A 25033-nucleotide genomic window follows, 5' to 3' on the forward strand; every position below is an offset into this window, starting at 1 on the left:
AGTAGCAAATTATTTTTTTATAAACCATTTCCTATGACTCTGCGTGAATTTTAATTATTTCTAGTTTAATACAATTTGTTTAAATGATGATGTATATATGTGTTTAGTTCCTTAACCACTCAAGCTAATTAATTGTATTTAAGTAACATCAATGGCCTTTACCGGTAGTCTCCTGAATTATCAAATTCATACCTAAGTTACAGGTTTGAGTGTGACTTTATTTCTAGTGGATTTCTTGTAACATGTTTCTTTCTTTGTGTTTGTAAATATTCCTAAACTGGGTATTGCTTATGATCTTAACTTTCCAAAATGTATCGTTTCTCCCAATTAAATAACACCATCCCTTTTGTTTAACATTTTCATCACAAAAGCTGTTATGCTATTTTGAAACATTTCACATCCTTGAGTGCTTAATTATATTGACTAATTACTATGTTTTAGTTTAATCGGGTCGATTGGGTCTTCGTTGTTATATTTTCTGTTACTATGGAATTCAGCGGGTGCGAACAGTTAGCAGACAACGTAGATTAATTAACACTAGAGATCAATCAGTTAATTACAAATGAATGGGAGAATGGCGCCCTTTTAACTAAACATATGTTATTGATTGGTTCAAGTTCAAATTAGTGGCGCACTTTTAATTTCAAAACGTTTTTGTTCTGGTGGATTGGAGATGATGTACTATTTTTTTAAATAATTAGACAAAAAAAAAATAGAGAAATGAAGTGTTACTGTACAGGTAAGCGGAACAAGGCATTCTACAGAATGTGTTGCCGAGGCCTTGTTAGAGATATTCTCTAGGGTTGGAATTCCCGCAGAAATACTCACGGATATGGGAACGCAATTCACTAGAGAATTAATGAAAGAGATAAGTCGTCTTCTTCAGATCAAACAATTAACCACAACACCGTATCACCCCATGTGTAACGGGTTAGTGGAGCGCTTCAATGGGACCCTGAAAAGAATGCTGAAAAGAATGTGCGCTGAACGTCCCAAGGATTGGGATCGGTTTTTGCCAGCGTTACTCTTTGCTTACAGGGAGGTCCCACAGGAGTCGCTAGCCTTTTCTGCCTTTGAATTACTCTATGGTAGGACCGTGAGAGGTCCCATGACCATTTTAAGGGAATTGTGGTCGGGCGAGGTGGATGAAGAGGAAGTAAAGACTACTTATCAGTATATCCTAGACCTTAGGGAGAGGTTAGATGAAACGTGCAAATTAGCAAGGGATGAATTAGCAAAATCGTCCGCTAGATACAAGAAGTATTACGACTCGAAAACTAAAGATAGGAGATTTAAGGCTGGGGACAAGGTTTTGATTCTGCTCCCCACTGATTCAAACAAGTTGACCATGCAGTGGCGTGGTCTATACAGTGTATTGGCTAAGATATGGGTGAATGATTATAGAATTGATGTACAGGGTAAGGTCAAGACCTTTCATGCTAATCTTTTGAAAAAGTATGTTTCAAGAGACACAGTAGGTTTGTGTGTCGTAGCTGAGGAGGAAAAGGAGTTGCAAATATTAGGAATTGATAATCCTCCGCTCGAGTCGACCGAGTGTTGTAATGATGCAAACATATGTGATCGTTCAGATGAGGGTGAGCAAAAACAGCTCAAAACAATGTTGTCTAATTTTGAAGATGTACTTTGTGGTTTGCCTGGTAGCACTAATCTAATCGAGCATACCATACCATTCACAACGGATGATCCGATTAGAAGTAAGCCATATCCGTTAGCTCATAGTATGCGTAAAGTTGTAACTGAAGAGGTTCAGACTATGCTGAAAATGGGTATTGTGGAGCGGTCAAGCTCGCCTTATGCTTCTCCCATAACTTTGTTTAGGAAGAGGGACGGGACGAACAGGTTTTGTGTAGACTTTCGTAAATTAAATAAGGTCACCATGTATGATCCAGAACCAATTCCCAATCAGGAGGAACTAATGGTCAAAATAAGCAAAGGGAAGTTCTTTTCTAAGCTAGATTTGACAAAGGGATACTGGCAAATCCCAGTGGCCAAAGCCGACAGACCTAAAACGTTTGTTACCCATGACGGCCTCTATCAATTTAAGGTGATGCCATTCGGCTTCTGCGGTGTTCACACGCACGATGCGCAGGTTGCTTGAGGGGATACCCAACGTAGTCAATTACATTGACGACGTTCTGATCTATACAGAAAATTGGGGAGATCACCTGAGTACAGTTGAAGGGGTGCTTGATCGTATCAGACGAGCAGGGCTGACGGTGCGTCCCACCAAATGTTTCTTTGGGTATGCTTCGTTGGATTTTTTGGGTCACTTGGTTGGAGAGGGAGTTCTCAAACCCCAACCGGATAAAGTTGAAAAGATCATGAATACGTCCACCCCACGAACAAAGAAAGATGTTCGTTCTTTCATGGGACTAGTCAGATATTACCGTCGTTTTATTTCAAATTTTGCTGCCATTTCTGCCCCTCTCACAGATTTAACGAATGGGTCTAAGTCAAATAAGGTAGAGTGGGGTGAAGCGCAAGAACGCGCCTTCAAAACTTTGAAAAGCAGATTAGCATCTGCCCCTATTCTCAAGTTACCGGACTTAGGTAAGTGTTTCATTTTGTGCACAGATGCATCAGATATAGGCATAGGTGCTACTTTAATGCAAGAAGAAAGTGGGGAAAGATATCCTATTTGTTATGCTAGTAGAAAGTTACAGCCAAGGGAAGTAAAATATTCTACAATTGAAAAAGAGTGTTTGGCTCTTGTGTGGGCCGTGGAAAAGTTCCACGTGTATTTGTATGGGGTAGAGTTTTTGTTGGAAACTGATCACCAGCCTCTTACGTACATGACGTGTACTAAGATTAAGAACAACAGAGTCCCACGATGGGCTTTGTCTTTGCAGCCCTACAGCTTTGTGATCAAGGCTGTCAAAGGCTCGGAAAATCATGGTGCTGATTTTCTAAGTCGATGTCCAGAATAGTATTCTTAAAAGTTAGTACATGATAGTAAACTATCATGTTTTAGGAGGGGGTGGTGTCACACCTGCATTGTATTTTAGCATTCCTTGTGGGTGGAAATTTCCACCGGGTAACCTAGGACTTTGCAAATTGTTCATTTCTTTTTTCGAGTAATGTATGTAGATCCAGGCAAGTGCATAATGGGAAGCGGGCCCATCGGAATTCGTAGATTGTGCTTTGGCGGGTAAGGGCAGGGGTCAACTTAAGGTCGCTATATAAGGATTGGGGTGTGGTTGGATGAGGCATTCTGTGTGAGTCTCACCACCGTCCGGTCTTCGCCGTCGTATTCCTCGGCTTATGTGTGTTAGCCGTTAACCAGGCTTCTTTGTATGAGCCTAGGCTTCTTTGTATGAGCCTAAAGACTGGGAACGTTGATATTTTGTGGCGTTGCGTTTTAGCCTAAGCCATATCAGCGTATCCTGAGGATTACTGGGTGTATCCGTTGTCTAATTCAACGAAATCATTTTGGACACAATTCTGTGTGTATGTGCACCGCAAAGGGCCGTGTAACTGTGTGTTACGTCCCTGGCCGTTTGACCAAGTTAATCCGGGATTATTTTAGGACGATCCCGTAAGTTGATTTTTTTGTCCGTATTACTCATTTAATTGGTATCTATATTGTTGATCGCACAGTAGGGTTTGCGGAGAAATTAATATATTGTATTTTAAAGATTCCTCGATATATGGCTCACAATTCAGTCAGTTTTGTAAAATGTTTATCCATGCTTAGGCATAAGAATTTGTTATTGTTTAGGGTCAAATGCGTTTAAAGCATTTAAGGTATTTTTAGGTCGTATAAGTGTGTACGAATTAATAAGTTCGCCTCAGTGCCTTTGGTTGGATTGATTAATTTTGTATATTATCATGTATAGTATTGGGTAGCTATTATTTGTTTCATGGTAAGGGTTGACCCGGAGGTTCTTGGTATTATTTGGTAAATAGTGACACCATATTGGTTGTGTGTTGCTTGCTGACTTTACGTCAGATAGGGGCTATATTGACGTCATAGTTTGACAATATTCGTTGGTATATATATATATAGGTATAGCGATATGTTTGCCATTTGGCGCATGCCTGAGAGCAGTTTTGTTGTACTTTTGTCATATAGGGTTGCAGTGTTGGGGCCCGACGGCTACGCTGGTGTGAGGGGCTTGCCGTACCGTGTGAAGCTTACCGGAAGAAGTCTTAAACGATAGGGAAGAAGTCTTAAGCGATAGGGAAGAAGCCTTAAGCAATAGGGAAGAAGTCTTGAGCGATATAGGAGAAGTATAGCGATAGGGCAGACCCTTAGTAGATTTGTTTGGAAGGGTTGGTTGGGTTAGCGAATGCTAACCGAAGTGTGTATTTTTGGGGGTTGGGTATATGTATGCTTCTTTTGTCGAGACCAAAAAGCTAGTCATTGGTCGAGACGAGTTGTAAATAAATTATATGTTTCATTTCGTAAAATTCTTGGTAGTGTGTCATTTATTTATGTCATTCGTCTCGGGTGTCGAACATTAAGCAGGTTGAGACGTGTCCAGGTGGTACGCCATCAGCTGAAGCTCGAAATTCGCTTGTTTCGTTCCAGCAACTGCGGGTCTAAAATTTCTCTACGGCATTGAATACATAAATTAACTAAGATTAATGATCCAAAAGTTCTCCATGTACTTTCCTGCAGTTTTGTTGCAATTCCGCTCGAAAGATCGAACTATATTTTGTATTGCGCATGTTAAGAAACCTGCCGTTTTACGTTCAAAAGTTGTGCGCCAGTGAGATATCTGTACCATGTGATATGAATTGTCCAATGAGCCATGAGTTCTGTGTGCACTCTTTGTAGAAAACAACAAACATGGCGGCTCCCACGGGCGCTAGTCAGTCTCCAACACACGGAAATCTACAGTGCTCAGTGCACATTGAATCTGTAAAATTTGAAGCAGTCAAGACACTGACGAATAAACGATGGACTAAAGTTACTTCCTGCGCTAAAGATTGGCTTAATCTCAGCGGCGGAGACAGTTATATCGCCGTACTACTGATTACTCCATGGCCTACTACGATCAAGCGTGTGTTCAACAGCATAGTATGATGGGGTGCCACGATAAGTGTTACAGGCGGTTCATTGATAGCAAGCACATTGCTGCAAGAAAATGGACAGTACCAGAGGAGACCCCATATGATTTGGGATTTTGGGATCCAGGAAACCAAGCAGAAACTCTGGTGTATTGCCTGTTCAATTTATTATATGTGGGAAAAGAAACAATACATTACTCGGCGTTGCAAACGGGTGCAGGACAAGCTGCAGCAGGCAGAGAATTTCAATGGAGGTAAGCCTAAGCATACTACACGACTCTACTTTTACTTCTGTGACTAGTTGAAGTGTTAATAGAGGTTGCATAATGCAAGATCAGTAGCTCTTGAGGGATATAATCCAGGTCAAAGGGCACAGTGTTGGACCTGAACATAATATAATTAGTGGCATTGTCATCTGATTTGTTTTGTTATAAGGTGGTAGGAACGGAAATTTGTTTAATTCTCCATCTGGGGCACTAGCCTAAGTGTTCAATACAGGCTTCATAGTTTTCTTACTGTGGCTCTTTATTTGAATAATAGAGATATAATATTAGTAAGAAAAATAAGTGTAACAAAGGTGCAATAAGATTAGGTTTGCAAGGTCTTATGGTCAGCCTGTCTAGCTTTACCAAAATGAACAAGTATCTGACTCCTTTATTATTAGTAACAGATATAATCTACCATTGTATAATTTAAACCATAACATTAAGAGATAATGTACTGTACTGTTAAAAAAAAGCCTGTTTTAATTCTTTTTGCATGACACTGGTTTGCAAAATTCGAATGTGTCTTTGTTTGTCCATAGAAGATGAGCAGATCACATGGTATATAAATAAAATTGTGTTAGTTCTTACTTTTTCAAACTTACATTTTGATCAACAGAAAGTGCAAAACAATTTGCTTGTTTTATTTCATTTTATTAAAGTATTGCTTCGACAAGCAGCAGAGCGGAAAAAAAGATGAGCCCAGATTTTATGAATATTAGAGGAAAAGACTGTGTTGAGATTGAAATGAGGTACAACTCTCTATGTTGAAGGAACTAGATACAATTCTTGACAAGGAAGACATACAGATCTTGAAAGGTAAAGTACTGTCTTCAATGTGTGGTTCATTGAGTGTTCAGGGGTGGATCTAGGACTTTTGGAATATGGGGGTCCTCCCCCAAGGAAAATTAAAAAATTCTCTAAACGCTTTGAGATGCAATTTATCAGGTTAATCTTTCCATTGAAATTATTAAAGTAATTTGCAACATATTTCTAGCTGAATTGTAACTATATGGGTACCCCATCATAAAATGTGAGACTCAAAAATATCCAATTTCATGGTACAAGGTGTTCTGTTCATCTCCATCCTCAGACCAGAGTTTACCACCAACAAAAGATGCTCTGATCCAGCATGTTAAGCGCTGCACCAACCAGGCTGCTATTCACAGTAGGGCATTGCAGCAAAGGATTGATGCACTCTCAACAGAGGTACATGGACGGAAACTTGAAAATGATGACCTTATAATCACTTGGATGACGAAGCCACCTGACCCAGATGTTTTGCTTCAGTGTGTCAGCTGTAGAGTCGGCAAATGTCTTAAAGGAAGATGTTCCTGAATGAATGCGCAACTACCGTGTACAGGCCTATGTAAATGTAGAAATTGCAGCAACTTCCAAGAAGACGTTGAGATTGTTGATACAGGGGAAGATGATTTGGAGGATGAACTGTGATGGTGTTAAATCTTGATATCTTAGTCTGAAATTTTAATCAAGTTTGAAGTTTGTGAAGACGGTTAACTTTTCGAAGTCATGTTGTCATTATTTTGTTCCCCAGAGTTTAAAGGAATCAGAAAACATGATTTTATTCATATATTCATTTTAGCTATTATTAGTTTTACGTAGATTACCCTACCTATCAGACACCTTATGATAAATATCTACATTTTCTTCAAATCACACTTTTTTTGCCGAGAGGGGAGGGGGGGGAGGGTGTTATGGGCATTCTTTACCTCTTGCATATTCACAACTACATTTACTGATGACGATGACGATGACGATGACGCAAATACCGCGTCTTGAAACCAGTCAGAGGTTTATATACTGTTGTTGGGGAACCATCGCCCCTGACCATGTTCCAATATCACGGTTCTTTATTGTTTTGCCGTAACATTTCGTTACCTGTTTTATTCATATGTTAATACGTTTTGTGCATCTGTTCAAGTTTTGACTGAAGGATATTCAAGGCTTTAGTGACTTTATTTCATCTAATTATCTTCACCTCTACTACGGAATGGACTTTCCCTTGTCCATACCATATCTGACTTCAATGCAGTGAATTGAAGTGGATCCTGTTATAACTAGTACAGCTGTCCTTGGATGAACTTTTAATCACTTATTAATTCCGCGCAGCGCCTTTTGATGAAGAACCTGTATCTTGAATCGTTGCAAAAGCCCAGCTCTACTACACCATTGAGTGCATCGACCCAGTCTTAATAGATGTATTATTTCTTTCTATCTGGGGCTTAAGTTAACTGTTTCGTTATTCACTTATTTGTACCATTCACCTTTATTATTCATATTATTTGTAGAATATAGAACTATTATTATTCAAAATACCATTCGAAACTTTGTCGATCTTTTCTTTTATACATTAACTTCCTTGGAAACTCTTTTTGCAGGAATAGGAATTATAAACATGTCGTTTCCGTAACATGGAGAAAGTACCTAGTTTTGTAGAAGACTGTAGAAAGAGATATATACCGACTATAACTTTATTTCACATCTACGATATGCCATGACGTCTTAGTGTGCCAACTTATATATTGATTTATACAAAAGAAATAGCTCACTGGTCTTAGGGCATTGGCACATCTCACTGTAACTAGGGTTTTAGCTACATGTAAAGTAGAGGGGGAGGGGGTCACATGTGTAAAACAGTTTGTATGGGGAGTGTAACAATTATGGAGAAGAAATTTTCATTATATGTGTATATTTACGCATACATGCACAGACCAGACGAAATGCATTCATAACATAGGGGGAAAATTAAAAATATTTGATTTATTACAAAGCATTATATCTGAGTTTATTAAAAGTGGTACATTTTTATAATTGAAAACCTTAAGTTATAATGTGTAAAAATTGTATTTCATATTTCAAAGTTGAGAATGTGTTTTTTTACCATTTTGGCGAAAATGGAGGGGGGGGGGGGTGGGGGCAGGGCACAACTTGTAATGCCTGAAAACAACCCTCACTGAGCCTTAGACCAGAATCCTCTTCCACTATTCTTATTACCCTGACCAAACTATTATACAAAAAATATATATCAGTCGTAATTAAACATATAAGAAAAGAGTGGTATGTATGCACCACTGTACCAAATCTAACGTTAGTGTGTTCCTAATACATAGCATCGTAGCACGTAATGTCTATATAACATACCCAATTTCGAGGGTGTGTTACGAAAATACTGCAGGAAATTTTTTGGAGAACTTTTAATATAATGTCTGTGATGCATTAAACTACCCAAAAATGCTTTAAAAATCTAGACCCAGTGTTGCTGGAACGAAACTGATTTTACAGCCTCTTTTTGAGTTTCAGCTGATGGCCTATGGGGGACTACTCCTTTACTTGTGATTTTTAAAAAATCACTTCAGCAGTCAGTCTTTAATCAGAGAGTCTCAACATGGCTTTTGTCAAAAAAAAGGTCTTGTCTCACTAATACACATATACGTGGTTTATGGAAGATGTAACAAGCTCACTAAATAGGCAGAAGTCTGTAGATGTTGTGTTCCTGGATTTCCAGAAGGCCTTTGATAAATTTTCCCACCAGCGTATTTTACTTAGGCTGAAGAGTATCGGTGTCAATGGGAATTTACTCTCTTGGATCGAGAATGGACTTGGTAGGAAACAGAGGGTGGTAATTAAAAGCTGGGTTTCTTCTTGGCAGGACGTTACTAGTGGGGTTCCACAAGGGTCTGTTTTGGGTCCTTTGTTGCCGATATAAATGACATCGACGGAGATATTTTGTGTAAAGCTAAGAAGTTTGCTGATGACACCAAATTGTATTCTGAGGTCTCTTCCAAATGCGATTCTGAGAAGTTTCAAACGGATTTGGATAAGGATTTTTCCTGGTGTCAGGGATGGCAAATTCTTTTTAATATTGATAAATGCAAGGTAATGCACATTGGTAGTATTAACCAAAAGTATACCTACAATCTTGATTGTGTGGAGTTACAGGAGGTCTTTGTTGAAAGAGACCTAGGTATCTACATTGACTCATCTCTGCAACTTTCCAAACATTGTCTTGAAGCTGCTAATAGAGGTAATAGGGTTTTAGGTATATGATCAAGAGGAACTTCAGTTTTCTGAAAGAGGACATTGTAGTTAGGCTGTATAAGCAGTTGGTTAGGCCTCATCTGGAGTATGCTGTGCAGGCTTGGAACCCTTATTTTGCTAAGGATAAGGAAGTACTTGAAAAGGTCCAGAGGAGGGCTACTAGGATGATTAGTTCCTTAAAGAGTGCTCCTTATTATAGGCGGTTACATTTAGTGAATCTCACCACACTGCAGCTTAGGAGGTTACGTGGGGACTTGATTCAGGTTTTCAAGAATGTGTATGGTTTTGAAAATTTATCCTTTACCGACTGTTTCTTGTTTGCTACTAGTAGTTGTACCAGAGGTCATTGTCTTAAACTCCAAAAGTCACAAAGTAGGATTAATATTTGGCATAACTTGTTTTCTAATAGGGTTGTGAATGAGTGGAATAGTTTGCTTGAGAAAGTTGTACTTGCAAGTAGTGTCAATGGGTTTAAGAATGCTTTGGACAAGCACTTTAAGCATTGTAATCGGGTCTGAGTGTTTGTGTCTTCAGTTTTTTTCTCTCCTATAGGGTCCTTGGTGGGGACTTGAGTGTCACCCATGATCCTTCTTTTTTCCTACTTAACTAAACTAAACTAACCTGAAGCATTGGTATCTCAAAAGAACGCATATTTATCTCCTTAGATTCAGATTAATATGTCATAATGACGTCACAAATGTGAATATATACTTTTGTCAAAAATATCACCGCACTTGACTTTTTACACTATTTTAAATGATTTAGACAGAGAAATTAGTGAATTGATTTCACCTAAACGTTCCACTTGTGTGGACAAGCATATGTCACGTGTTCATATGATGTTCACACATTGATGTACTGCGGCATTCATGTGGAGGTTAAAAGTTTGGGATAAAGTGGATGTTGATGTTGCAGAGGCGATATGATCCTCCATGTATATGTCTGAAGACCTGCATTCTGTGAAGGAACATGGGTGAAGTGGGGATACGGGGAGGCGGAAAGGGGCGTTGTTGTTGTTCCGGAGTAAAAATATGATCCACAATCTTCAATATTAGGTAAATGGATTACTTACGCATGATTTAGGACTAAATGATGGGACTGGTAGAATTATAAAAGTTCTTTCTATATTTAACACTTAAGTTTGTTATTTGTTAACCCCATAACATAGTAGTAACCTGATATGGCTAGCAATCTCAAGCGATAGAGAATTATATTGGGGTTACAATTATTGAAATTGTTTATAAACTCAAGAAGTACGAAGTTTCTTTGTGATCAAAGGAAACTGGAATTAGAGAGTATGCCTAATTTAACAGTTAGTTCTGCATATTTGTTTGTTTTATAAACAGAACATTGACAGAAAAGAACGTTAGCAAAAACTAACAGTTGGTAGGGTATAAACCTACCTACTTAATGTGTTATATATAAACTAGGGAGTCTTTTAAAGTTGTGAATGTTTGCATATTCCAACGATTTCAATTTATATCTATACACATGCTTTGATATCTTCGTGCGACTATACTCCATTGTATAACAATGATGAGCTTTGACGAGGCACTTGTTATATTCAACGACGGTCGAAATGGAATGCTTTCGAATATTGTAACATACACAGTCACCTACACTCCCCCTCCTACACACACATGTTTGTATTACATTCAGACCGAGGACCCCATTGTATTTTCCATTGTTCGAATCCACGTAGCCTAACCTTAACAATACCCCGTACAATAGAATTCTTCCGAGAATGTGGTGATTCTTTAGAAATCACAAACGAGGACCTGGAATTCTTTTGTTCAAGTCCTCGGTCAGAAAACAAAACAAAGGCAAACACACACATACACACACACACACACACATATATATATATATATATATATATATATATGTGACTTACGTTGTCAATTGATGCAATTTCAAGAAGCAATATCTTAGATATCTGGAGTTGTTTACTATCAGTTTTGAATAGAGTCTCACCAGTACTGGGAAACGGGCATCGTAAACTGTTTCCATACCGAGACTGAAAATGAAAATAGAAGAGTCTTCAAGCGAATATAGAGCGAACTTTCACAAACTTTCTTACAAAATGGTGGTACCATCAGTCACGGAAGTTAACTTTAAATAACGCTTGTATTTGTATAACTCTTGTTGGCACTATACACTCCGTTAAATATCCCAATTTTAGAGCGGTAGAAAGAGAATGGAGGGGAAGGAGGGCAATGACTTTTGTTAATACTCGTTTTTGTGGAAGGGTTCTGAAGGGAGGGTGTCAGCTATACCTTTCAGAACATGATTATCTTATTCAGATGCACATAATTACTCTCATTTTCATCATTTTAACGACATTTTTGAATACTACTTTGCGTGCCTTACTTTAAATGTAATATCTTGCACACATGAAGGAAAGTAGGAAATATATGTTCCCATGCTTCTAGTTTCTACAGCCCTATGTGTATTACCGATATGAAAACTAATAATTAACCATAATACATGCTGGCAGATATGAATGTGCATCATTTATCTACTTCTGTGCAGATGGAGGTGTTGTGCTTTTTGCAGAAGATAAATTCTATACCACGAACGGCACTTTGATTGTAGAATTGTTAATGCCTGAATAAAATGTAACTTTGATCAGGGAGATATCGTTAAATATTTAGATGTGATGTGCTGATGTTCGGGATTAGAGAACGTCAGTGGGATCACGAAACCTTTTAGGTTGAACTATTTTAGAACTGTACGAACGCCAATGGTGGTACACACGGACTGAATCTTTATTGATGCATATTTTACTTTTTTCTTGAAATTCAAAATTGCGACTAAACTTTAATACCATATCATGCTGCTCGAACTTTCACCACTTTTAAAAGGATGCTGGCCAACTTCGACACCGAATTGCAGTGATTGACTGAGCAACACAAATAAGAAACGGAGCAACTTTGTAGGTAATTAGTAATGTACCTTGTTCCTGGCTATGAAAGCAGGATCTTCAGAAGCTGTAACACTTTAGATTTTCCAATTTTTGAGTAAAATGACATGTCAGAAAGAAAAGTTTTTTTTTAAAACGCTTTCTGTAATATATCTCAGCTCAAGCGGTTCCATATACCCATTGTTCTAGTGTAGGTGTTTTAACCTAGCACAGACACACCGTATATTTGTTAGGTTCCAATTTCATATTCAATTGATTGCAATTTTTAACCCGGTGTAGTTTATTGTTAGCCTAATACTTCAAACTACCAACAAAAGGCGTAACCGAGAATAATTCAGCCATGCTTTACCGCAGCCGATCTGTGAATGAATGGGGGACTTGCTTAAAAGGAAATGCTCCGATATTCCTTCCCTACTATGGCGCCACCATCGGGATCCAATGTAATATCATATGTATACAAGATGTGTGTTCTACAATTGCCAAAAAGTTTGCGTCCCGCTTTCGTTCACGAAAATTGCGGTGGAGGCGGAGGGGGGGGGGGGGAGCTCTTCAAATTACCATAGTTCATATATTCTTTGGTTACCATTTATAAATAATGTCATTTATTGTATTTATCTAGCAATGTCTATATGTTGTTAAGACAGTTAAGGTATTCCTTGTTCCTGTGTATTTCACAAAAACATGTTTTTTTTTACATTTCCGTATGTGTATTCTGAGACAAATTCAAATCTGACAATTGCTAAGAACGATTAACAACGTCATCGTTCACTACATAGTGAGCGTGATTATTGGTTTCGGTGTTATTCGTAACCTACGCATTCATGATGGTGTATATCTGGGCGCATGGGGGTGGGGTGTGCGTTTGTGACCCCCAGCTTGAAAACACGATATCTCAAGAACGGATGTTGGAACAGAGTTCATATTTAGTGTATAGAAAAACCACATTGAGTAAAAGTAGCTTATTGATTTTGATGGCGGTCACCAGAGGGTCACCAGAGGTCAAATTGTGAATACTTTGAAAACACGATATATCAAGAAGGAAAGTTTGGGCATACCTCATATTTCAAGTGTAGAAGAAACACATTAAGTACAAGAAGCATTGTTTTTGGTTTATGTAAATAGCATTTGGGTTCACCAGAGGTCAAATTGTGGAAACCTTGTAAACACAATATCTCAAGAGGGAAGCTTGGGCAGACCTCGTACTTAGTGAAGGTGTATAGCATAGAGTTAAGGAAGTCTATTGTTGTTAATGGAGGGAAAAGGTCATTTGGGTTCACCAGAGGTCAAATTATGAAAACTTTGTAAACATGATATCTCAATATTGGAAGCTTGGGCATACCTCGCACCTAGTATGAAGGTGTATAACATTAAGTTAAGGTAGCCTATTGTTTTTAGTGGAGGTCAACGGTCATTTGGGGTCATCAGAGGTCAAACTGTGGAAACCTTGTACCGTTTACAATTTAAGGAGCCTATTATTGCTTTCGGTGGAGGTAAAGAAGTGCTAAACATTTACTTTACTCCCTTCTTACCTGTCGCTCTACATTAACATACCTTCCTAAATACAATATCGCAAATGACGCTTGGACTGTTCGCATATTAGGTATGTTATCGTACCACATTGAGTACAAGAAGCCTTATTTTGTGGGCAGAGGTTAATGGTCGTATGAGTTTACCGGGGGTCAAAATGTAAAAAAACATGTTTTACACAATACTTCCACAAGGACAGATGTCATATTTAATGTGTTGATGCATCTATCACATATAGTACAAAAAGCCTGTTGTTGAGGTCAATGGTCATTCAGGACATCCTGTGTCATTGTGAATTTATTGTTTATCATATCACACTGCTTTTCACCGTACTACTAATATCAAATATGTTGTACACCATCACTATACATTACGTTAGATTCATGAAGTAAACAGCTCATGTTTCGTCATCGAAACTACCATGCATTTTTGCATTCTGAGTTTTGTTTTGTTTTGGTGACTAAATTCAAATAAAAATACAAGAAAAATGATTTTACAATAACTCAAAAAAAAGTTGAATGTATTTTTGTTACAAGTTAATGATTTGGGCATAAATGGGCATTTTCCACAATTTATTTATCTTTTGATTAATTCTTGTAACTTTTTATTAGCATAGAAGTGATACAAAATTTACGATATATAAACTAGTAAAACATATATCCGAAAACTGAAAAATACCATCTTGTAAACTTTGAACCGTTTAAAGTAGAACGATAGTGACAGAAAAAAAATCTCTCATTTTCATATATAATGTAGTTTATATGTTACCAAGCAACATATTTTTTTAATTTTCCAAATAGCACACCGGAAAGTTATAAAAAAAGGAATTAAAACATCGTTTTTTCGCCTCCGTAATTTAGGAATTTTCAAACACTGCAACGACCTTGAACAGCCCTCAGGTCAGTGAATGACGTCACTGTGATGATCTTTTCTGTTGTGAACTGTTCAGTACGGAGCTGTGCGTGCATTTCGTGTCAGCATAACTGTTATTTTCCGGCGTAATGTTCAAGACATGACTTGATTTCTTTACCACGTGTTTACAAGTTTTTTTTTACGAAATTTGCGGCGATTTCGCAACGATTTCCCAATATCTGAAGAGGTAACTCGCAAGCTGACCCAAAGTAACGTAAATCTCAAGATCACGTTTTTGGCGGGTTTTATATAGAGTGATGTATGAATGTGCTCACTTACCAGTCAAACTGGCACAATAACAATAGTGATGATAGTCTCAAACGTAGATTAGTATAACATCCGAAAGAAAATCCAAAGTTCTAAACAAAGTAGATTCGCTTGTATGCACTAGGCCTACTGTAAAACATAAACGTTCCTTGTTCCGTGCGTCATTAAATCCAACAGAAAGGTTTCATTGAGCTTGAAATACAACCGCATTTGAACTCAATCGAGTTGTTAGTCTAGCTCGAACAATTTTCTCACTACGTGCAATGCCTATTGCGTTTATTCAAATGCATGCCTCGTGGTTTGGGCTTCAGGAGGAATCGTATTCTAGCCCAACTTCACGTAGGTCCGCAAACGGTACTTTCACACTGTGCAAACATAAGTGACAGTGTGCGCTACCGTAAGTAATACTTACACGATGTTTTGTTTCGCTCACACATTTCCTATTCGTATTACATTTAAAGTGGTTTGGAGGGTATGAACACATCTCTGCCCCAAAAAACTCTGCCTAAAAGACGTCCATGCCCCAATTGAAATTTGCACGTGGATTCTCTCCTCACATAGTCATTAGGTTGTTCACGTCTGACATGTCTTCCAGTTCCAACACTTACTGTTGCATTTATCGGGATATATATAAATAATGCGGCATAAAAGCATCAATCTTTCAAACTTTTATTACTTTAGTGACCTTGCCACACGCAAATTTCAATTGGGCCCGAGAATCATCTTCTGTGAAGTGGGCAGAACAAACTTTCACATTCTTGCCATGAGAAACTCCTGGTGCGATGAAGTCTTTCCTGGTTCTCCTCACAAATCGTATCCAGAGTTTCCGATATCTCTCACTACTTTTTCCGCTTGGAAAATTGAAAAAAACTTATTGTAGAGTCCACATTCGTTCTGTTGCATCCCCCTACAACGCAATTTCTTGGATTTTGCTAGTGGTTTACGTTGTTTGTCGAGTCCAATATAGAGTAGGTTGCAACTAAACTTACACACTAAGTGCACACTGCTGAAGTACGCTCACCTTGTTATCATCATAATGACGTCACATGTCACTGTAGATCACGTGATCATCATATCGCTTTTCGCGAAAAGCCCAATTTTTGTTTAAGAAATCAACGAGTTTAGGATTTTTTTTAAGCCTTTCCCAACATCGGATTGACTTGAATTTTCACATGTGTAAAATGGAAACCAACTAGAATACTCTTGAATAAAATCGTATTTTTTCGTCGATGGTGAAAAATCACTATAGTTCATCTTTAAGTACGAAAAAACATGTAGCAGTAAAGTGTTCGATGTTATGAGAAAAGGACAAATTCCGTATTGAGAATAATGAAGCTTCAGGATGGCAATAATGTATAAGGTGTTTGTAAAGCGTTTGATAAAATATTACCAAAATCCGTTTAACAACATGCTGTTTGAATATATCCTCAACGGCATGTTTTTATTTGCTTATCATTTCTAATTCCTTCTAAGGAAACTATACATGTAGATTACGTTCAATACACTTTCACCGGTGGGATTATTTCTCTGTATTGTACTTATCAGTGCGATACAATACAAGTATGAATGAATGGAATAATGGAAGCATGAACGAATTGAAGGACCAAAGTTGACTCGGCTTTCCATAAGGATGTCCAATAGTTTCAGCAGAATATGTCTACATGGAGCTTACCAATTGTTTAATAATTAAATGACCACCATGAAATTTATGATCGAAAATTCAATGATCATCTTAAATTATTAACTGTATTCGTGACACGCATATACATTAGATAGAAAATTTCGTACGACTAAGAGTAGCACAACTGCACTATGCTATAGAAACCGTTTGCCTAGGTGGATGAAAATTATGTAATGTCATTAGGTGCAATCATGCATTTGGTAGAATTTAAGAATTTGTTGCCTAGCAAATGATACAACTGTAGGCATCATTATACTCAAAAGAACTGTAAAATACTTACTTGAAGAGTTATTTCATTATTGGAGTTCAACACCCATTTACCTCTGGAAGAATCTAAATGGAATCCATAGTAAAATAGGTTCCATGAAACTGTAACAAGACACATAGAACGAGTTAGTTATGGGTAAAACACGAAAATAATCATGAAAAAATATAACACAATTACAAGGTCAATGTTTTACCACCTATTAATATTCTTCGTTGAATATTACCGTCTAAGGATGTCACCCACCTTAGTATCCCACAAAGGATCACAAATTGTTTGTGATTATAACATATGAAGTTGTTTCTATATTCTCACCTTCAATTTCACGTAACTTCTGAGAAAGAGAATTGGGGGGAAGTGACAGAGGTAACAAACAGTCAATGAATCTGTAAAAACAAAGATATTTTTGAGTCATTTTAATAATATCCACCCTTTATAAAGTAAATATAATGTTACGTTATTGATATATGTGTCATTTAGTGTGTAAACATCAATCATCCAGCTAAACTTATATTCAACAACGCAGTTCCATAATGTGCTGGTTGGAAATTTATTGTTTATTAAGTGAACGTGAATAAAAACATAACAGTACATGATAAGTGATTACTTACGACAATTTCTTTAGCCGTTTGCATTTCCGTGCATAAGCAAATAATCCTAGTACTTGGTACGTGTTAAGTTCTGTTCCCTTCTCTTTCTTTATTTTTAGTTCCTCTAAGGCGGGAAATACAGGCACAGACTTTCCATTTGCCAGGAGTATCTTCCCTTTGCCCACAGGGTGAAATGATTTTAGTCTGAGATGGGTAACCTTGATTTAAGGAAGACACATTTTTGAAATTATTAGACAACCGTGCGTAGAACTATTTTTTTTTCATATCTTTGATTGTGAATTTATATTCCAGGTTTACAAAACCAAAGCACAGTGTTTTGCTCAATTTGTTGACGGACAGGATGGTTGATGCAACCCCAATTGATTATATACAAAATTGGAGAATTGCAGTTACTGTATGAAATATTGTATGGAATATATGAAAGGTGTAACGATCCGGCGCGTTAGTTCCTTTGCTCGGAGTCGTATTATTACTACTAACCGTTATTATTCATATAATGTACTCCAATGAGAAACACTTCTCGTTGCATCAGTACTATAAAACAAACTTAGAAATAGCAGCATAGGTTGTCGAAGTATAGACTTGGTCTAGTCCTTGCAGCTTAGTGTTTTAAATAATGTTATTCTACATAAGCTGTGAAACATTTGTATCAAGCTTAATATTTCAAATGACTCACGTAAGAACTGTAAAATACCTTTGATCTGAGAACCTCTGCACCCACTTTAAGATCTGTCGATGATTCGTAATTCCAAAGTTGACAGAAAATCGAAATAAATGATAAAAAGTGTTACAGTTTCTGTTGGCATTAAATAAACGTTGAAAGCAAACTCTATTAAACTTGTCATGGTTTATAGGTTACTTCTTCAACTATGTCATATTAGTTAATTGTTATTGATGTCTGTATCTTTGGAGTGCTGGTACGGCAATGTTACATTGTATACATTTTCAAACGTAGTACACTCTTAAAATTGTTGGGCAAATTATTGCCCAACCTGGGCAATTATTTACACAACCGTTGGGTCCGTATGCCTCCTGGTTGATGTTGGGCAAAAAAGTGCCCAACTAAGTTGGTTAATGATTTTGCCCAGCAAACGGTTAAATAAATACCCAACACCTTTGCCCAACACCTTTGCCCAACGCCTTTACCCAACAATGTTGGTCAGCGATTTGCCCAATGGTTGTGTAAAACCTTTTACCAATGGATTTTTCTTTACCCAAATGATTCTTGCCCAACAGCTAGTTAAAAATAATAGTGGTTGGTTAACTAATACAATACCAACATTGGATTGTAACATTTTTCATACAACTGGGTTTATTTAATAGGTTATAAAGCTTAAACAGAGAATGATAAAGAACAAACAAGTAATACATGTTTTTCATACTTTTATTTTTTCTGGTCTTAGCCGACTTCAGATTGTTCCTCCAGTATGAATTCTCACAGCATTCAGTGCTTGACTTCTATTTACCTAGTTAAATGATCTGTGACTTCCATCCAAAGCAATAATTTCATAAACTCACAATGGGGATAAACACATATCAACAATGTTAAAGCTGAAAATATTAGCTATCCATATTTTGCCATTGTTTACTATATTCAGTTCTTGAAATGTGTTGACCACAGAAGACCTCCTGTATGTTGACATCAACTACACAAGGTACAGGTGCAACACACAATCATGTACAGCTTAATGTTGGTCTCTTTCAAGCAACTCTGGTCTTAATAAGTGAATATAATATCACTGATAATTTCCAACATATAGTCAATTGAAGCTAACCATTTTATGTTTTAAACAAGGACACACAAATCGAAAAATATTGATACACCATTGTATCTGCAATTGCTTTAACAAGGAGCCAAGGCATATTTTGCTAACATTTTGATTGTGCTTAGATGATTGATGAACTGTAAAATTTAAACATCTTTTCAAACAAAAGCCAAATGGTTACACATCCCACATTGATTCTACATACTAGAAATAAAAGCAGCTTCAAGATCACAATTATAAGTGATCATAGGGACACTGCTGGCACCTGATCTGTTAAACACACAAAATTAAATGTTTGTTTGATATACCAACCCTGCCTCAACCTTTCACAAGTGTATACAATAACAAATCTACCCCCACCCCCCCCCCAAAAAAAAATACAGATTTTTTGTAGGTACAGTTTGCCAAGGCAAACAGTTACTATTTCCCTTTAATATGTAAATATATATGAAACTAAAGCAACCTTAAAATGTAAACATGTCAGGTTAATACCAGAAACCATTTGAAAAGTTTGTTGCAAGACACTTTGACCCTTAAACACTTCTGTTTGCTACGAAAGCTCCAAAGGCACTCAGTGAACGACTTTTGATAAAACCAAGTTCATATACCTAGCATGGAAAAACTCCCAAACCCCCTTACATTGAGTTTGGAAGTTAATGTCCAACACATAATGACTTTAAAACAAATAGTCTACTGCCGTTAGGAGTGAGGACTGCATTATTGGATGTCTCTCAATTATCACAAAAAAATGCTGAGGGGAACCTTTGCTCTCTCCTAAGCACAGAATGAATGGCTGTGGTCGCTCATCCTTCGATATTGTCTTGCAGTAGTCCTCTAACACTTGTCACCGACTGCAAATTAAAGAAAATAAACTCCTCGAGTTGCAAATAAAATGTAACAAAAACAGGTGAATAGACAGAGTTTTAAGACTTCTGCACAATGCTATGATACTGTGGACCAGTATAATTAAAAGAAAAAACAGGTCAGGAAAGTCAACATAGTTATCTTGACAAGGTTTTCAAAGTGTAACGCCCACCCCATTAATGTCAAATGACCTTTCCCTTGCACTATCAAGTACCGGATCACTTCATTATTATGACCAGGGTTTACATACCGACGATGAAATTTATTGAACCTTCCCCCATTTCATCACTAGTGTAATTTAAAAAAATTGCCCTGGTGGCTTCTAATGACCTCTGACCTCCACTATAATCAATGGGATTCATGTACTCATGTTGGCAAACCTATATGCATCACATATGAGATTCATCTAACTTTCACTCTTTAAGTTAGCATATTTACAAGGTTTTAAGTGTTTGGCCCTTGTTAACCTCAAATGACCTTTGACCACTAGCACAATAAGTAGCATTCTTCTGCTCACTATAAACAACAACACACCAAGTTTATGAGGTTAAACAAACTTTCAGCTGAGCTGGTATGAACCAAAAGGTGTACCACCAAAAGAATACCAAAAAAATATATATAATTAATGATTTTGCTTACTGGCTGATCGTCTATGAATGCTTGAAGGCAACTAGTCACCGTAGTAGATCCGCTTTTCTTTGCCCGTCCTCGAAAAAGCAATGGCAACAGAAAGAAAGCTAAGTTCTTCTTTTCATCTGTAAAAGAGATTAAGGCAAGAAATGAGAATGCTTGCAGATATAAACGACAAAAACATTAATAAGGCACACTATAGTCTGACCATATAAAACTTCAAGGACTGAGGATAAAATTCAAGGGATCTACACCGCCCTAAATGTGCTCCACAACTTTATGCTCATACACATTAATAACAGCAACATGAAAGTTAATGTGGCATGTGTACTCATAGGGGACCTACACATTTGTATTAGAAGACTTAATTACCTACCCTACACACTAATTTCAAGCCAAATTTTATAAGATTTTGAAGGAAAAAATGAAAAAGCCCATAGTGTGTGCTAACCTTTCATTGACACAGTCGTACTAAAATCTGAATACAATTGTCCAAAGATTTTTGGAAAAGTCAACTTCTAGACGTTTTAACATGTTTAATCTTCCTGCTCATAAAATATCTTGAGAAGAGTACACAACACAACAAGCTAATTTCTTTTCCTCAGCATTGGAAAAGTATACACATAAGGAATCCATCTCATTGGCCATTTTCAAGTTTGTGCTTATCGACAGTAGAATTAATCCAAATATTATATTCAATTGAGCATTAATGAGTAAACAAGGCTAATAATGAGGTTTTCAGTCATTTCTCCTGCTGACAAAAAAACATTTCACTTGTTGAGAAATCAACAGGAATTATTCAAACTATTGTGGAACCTACAAACAACACTGATACTGGGTCTCACTTCAACCACACACAAACCCGAACGCGACTACAAATAAAATAGTAGCCAATTAATCATATTGAGTGCAATGTTTGGAGGAAGTTTGCAGAAAGGTTCAGAAGCCACCATTTGACATTAACCAGCTGATTTGGTCCTTTCAGATCAGTTGATTTTGATAGATTTTTAAAAAGTAACAAACCACCAAAAACATATTTTGAAGGTTAATCCAAATATTGACCCATACCCATACCCATAAACTATATTGTCATGGCATAAGCTCTGAATGAAGCTAGCTATGAATTCACAGGCCATGACTATACAATAAATTTGGCTTACCATCAGTCAGTGCATCCAACGTCTTCTCTAAATGCAAAAAGTTCGGCCAGTTTGGGATGATCGCCTGTATAGCACAAAATGTCCATTGTCAAATATCTCACACTGTTGTATAATTTGTTGGCAGTTGGTTTTTGTAATAATTCGAAGTCCTGTTCTACCTGTAGGAAAGAGAAAAATATGCAAACAGCATTATAGGCCTATAACATTACTAGCGCTGATGTTCTATGCTATACTAATATTATTATAGCCTAGAACTCATTAAATGCCAGGCCTAACTTAGGCTACTTTGAAGTTTGAAAAACCCTCGAAGTTCGGACACCCCTAACGAATGCATAATTTCACCATGGCACAAATACAATAGGATCAATTTGACGAAACCTATGAAGAGACATTTTTTCTAATGAGAATGTTTCTTCTGCCATCGATAGTATCATTTTAAAAGAAGTGTGAACACATACAATTCTGGAGCATTTTAGTGCTAAAGTGTTCGAACTTCGAAGGGTCCATTATTATACTACTGTATGTACGTACTACTTCTAGCATTAACAACGTACGTGTAAGTCTAACATTAGGCCTAAGTTATGACAGGCTAGGTCTAACGTTAAGCCAATAAGGGTTCATGTGGTCATTTGCCGTATCAAACTTAATAGAAATAAAGGGAGTACAATTTATTATTTACAACGAAAATGTGCTACAATGAAACCTTGTCTAGCCAAGATATAGGCTAGAGAGACCTGGTGCATACGCATAGCTTACCGTAAGTTGACAAGGATCTGCATTACACAGGCGTTCGCAACGTTAATACAATGTGAGTAACTTAGGCCTAGTTACACACTTGCGGGCGCGCCTGTGGCGCCTGTCAATCGCTTCACTACAAGCTAGCCTAACGTAATACCACTGATACCACTGATATGTAGAGATCGCAGTGTTCGATGCACACACCAAGCAGAGGATTGTTTTTCTTTACGCTCACCTTCAAATGTAGCACATAACTCTGGCATTTCCCACCTCTTGAGTACTGCGCTAACAAATTCGTCAGCCATTGTGTAAGTTATAACACGTTCACTATATACGATCTACTCATGATGCATGCACATCGCGCAGAGTACCAGTATAGTAATGGCGCAAAAATGCTGGTTTTTGCACAACATTGGGCAAATCAAACTTGTTTGCCCAACAGAAAGTAACAATAAACTACATCTTAATTTTTGCACAACAAAGTTTACCCATATCAGTTGTGTAATTTCTTTTACTCAGTTGTTGGTTAATATTTACTCATATTGGGCAATGCTTTGTTTGCCCAACCAGTTTTGCCCGACAGTTTTTAGAGTGTAGGTGATTAATATTCCTATGTTTGATATTGTACATGATGTGTATAATCCGGATGTTAGTCAATGTAAAAGGAAACCCATGGAACATATTTTCCAGATGTTAATGAGCATCTTGTGTAAAGCAATGTCGTTTGAAGGCATATCCACCCGCAAAAAACACAATGCAAAAACATCAATCCATAGAGCTAAGAGTAAAGTTTTGACCAACCGACGTATCCAAATGTGACAGAGACTAATTGTTAAAAAATAGAGAATGAGTTGATGTTATCTTGATAATGTAAACTTCCCAAATGGCTATTAAATATAATGACAACCATACCTATTTTTTCCACATTCTGAAAATTGGCAGCCATCGTACCTATGAAAATGTAAATAATTAATCGTTGTTTACTGCAAATAAGATAAATATCAGTTAAGTAATAAATATAGCTACCATGGTTGTTTATCATTTTTAACCGATGTGTTAGTTAAATGGAAACGCTTACGACCTTCCAAACGACGTCTATACGTGTATGAGCTTTACGAAATAATTTAACATTAGCGTATTATCCAAAGCGGATTGAAGTCAATATCACAGGAAATGCATTTGCTGAAAATGGTTCCTTGAAGTTGATGAGGTTGAGGGATGAAACTGGTTCTTGAGAACTTAATATTTAGCATATTTTGTTGCTGCTGCGTTGTCTAAAAGTTCCAGAAATATAACGAGTTAGCAATGATTAATCGTTTTACAATGAATTCTAACAAGTGAGGCTTGTGCATTCTTTCTGCACGAGAAAGCAGTATTGTATATTTACATATTACAACACACTTAACTCACTCTGCTGAAATCGAGCCGATTGCCCAAATATAAGTTTCTATATTTGTTCAACATGTGCTTCCTTGAAGCTGACAAACTCACACTGAACAAATGATGATGATGATGATGATGATGATGATGATGATGATGATGATGATGATGATGATGATGATGATGATGATGATGATGATGATATTGATGATGATGATGATGATGGTGACGATGAGGGTGACGGTGATGGTGAGGATGGTGGTGGTTGTGATGGTGATGATGAGGTGATGATGATGTTGATGATGATGATGATGGAGAAGATGAAGATGGTGGTGATTATGATAATGATGACGATGATGGTGATGGTAATGACGTTGGTGATGGTGATGATGATGGTGACGATAATGATGATGAGGGTGATTATTATGATAGTGATCATAATGGTGATTATGATGCAGATGATGTTAATAAAAGTGGTGACAGAGATGATAAATTGATGGTGGTTATGGTGATTTTCATGGTGATGATGATGATCATGATGATGATGGAGATAATAATCATGATGGTGGTTGTTATGGTGAAGGTGGTAATGGTGATGATAATGAGTATGGTGATGATGATGTTGGTGATTAGATGGTGGTGGTGATGTTGATGGTGATGATCATGATGGTGATGATCATGATGGTGATGATGATGGTGGCGATGTTGATGATTATGGTAATGATGTCGATGATGGTAGTGGTGATGATGGTAATGATTGCGATCATGATGGTGCAGTGATTGCGATGGTGATGGTTGTGATGATGGTGACGATGATAATGATGAGGGTGATTATTATGATACTGATCATAATGGTGATGATGATGGTGGTGATGGTAATGGTGATGATTATGATGGTGATGATGATGGTGGTGATGATGATGATGATGATGGTGGCGATGTTGATGATTATG

At 37.2% G+C, this 25033-nt stretch overlaps 3 long non-coding RNA genes across 6 annotated transcripts in view; 1 reads left to right on the forward strand and 2 right to left on the reverse strand.

Annotated features, from left to right (window-relative positions):
- The first annotated feature begins 5172 nt into the window (after positions 1–5172).
- LOC139982415 (uncharacterized) lies at positions 5173–6771 on the forward strand. Of its 2 annotated transcripts, none has more exons than XR_011798172.1 (3): positions 5173–5288; positions 5960–6116; positions 6391–6771. It is a non-coding gene; the product is annotated as an uncharacterized lncRNA (long non-coding RNA). The 2 variants fall into 2 exon arrangements; XR_011798173.1 differs by having other exon boundaries at positions 6396–6771.
- A 12139-nt stretch (positions 6772–18910) lies between these two features.
- Positions 18911–23284, reverse strand: LOC139982195 (uncharacterized). Of its 3 annotated transcripts, none has more exons than XR_011798029.1 (4): positions 22936–23284; positions 21963–22120; positions 20812–20927; positions 18911–20159 (listed from the first exon to the last, which is right to left on the reverse strand). It is a non-coding gene; the product is annotated as an uncharacterized lncRNA (long non-coding RNA). The 3 variants fall into 3 exon arrangements; XR_011798030.1 differs by lacking the exon at positions 22936–23284 and adding an exon at positions 22719–22851; XR_011798028.1 differs by lacking the exon at positions 22936–23284 and having other exon boundaries at positions 21963–22334.
- Positions 23285–23631: 347 nt separating this feature from the next.
- The window catches only part of LOC139982200 (uncharacterized), a 9303-nt gene continuing 7901 nt past the window's right edge, over positions 23632–25033 (reverse strand). The window contains exon 3 of the long non-coding RNA XR_011798035.1: positions 23632–23651. This is a non-coding gene — a long non-coding RNA (uncharacterized lncRNA). The remainder of the gene's footprint in view (positions 23652–25033) is intronic.

This window comes from Apostichopus japonicus, chromosome 16 (genome assembly GCF_037975245.1).
Source record: "Apostichopus japonicus isolate 1M-3 chromosome 16, ASM3797524v1, whole genome shotgun sequence".
NCBI classification, from domain to species: Eukaryota; Metazoa; Echinodermata; class Holothuroidea; order Aspidochirotida; family Stichopodidae; genus Apostichopus; species Apostichopus japonicus.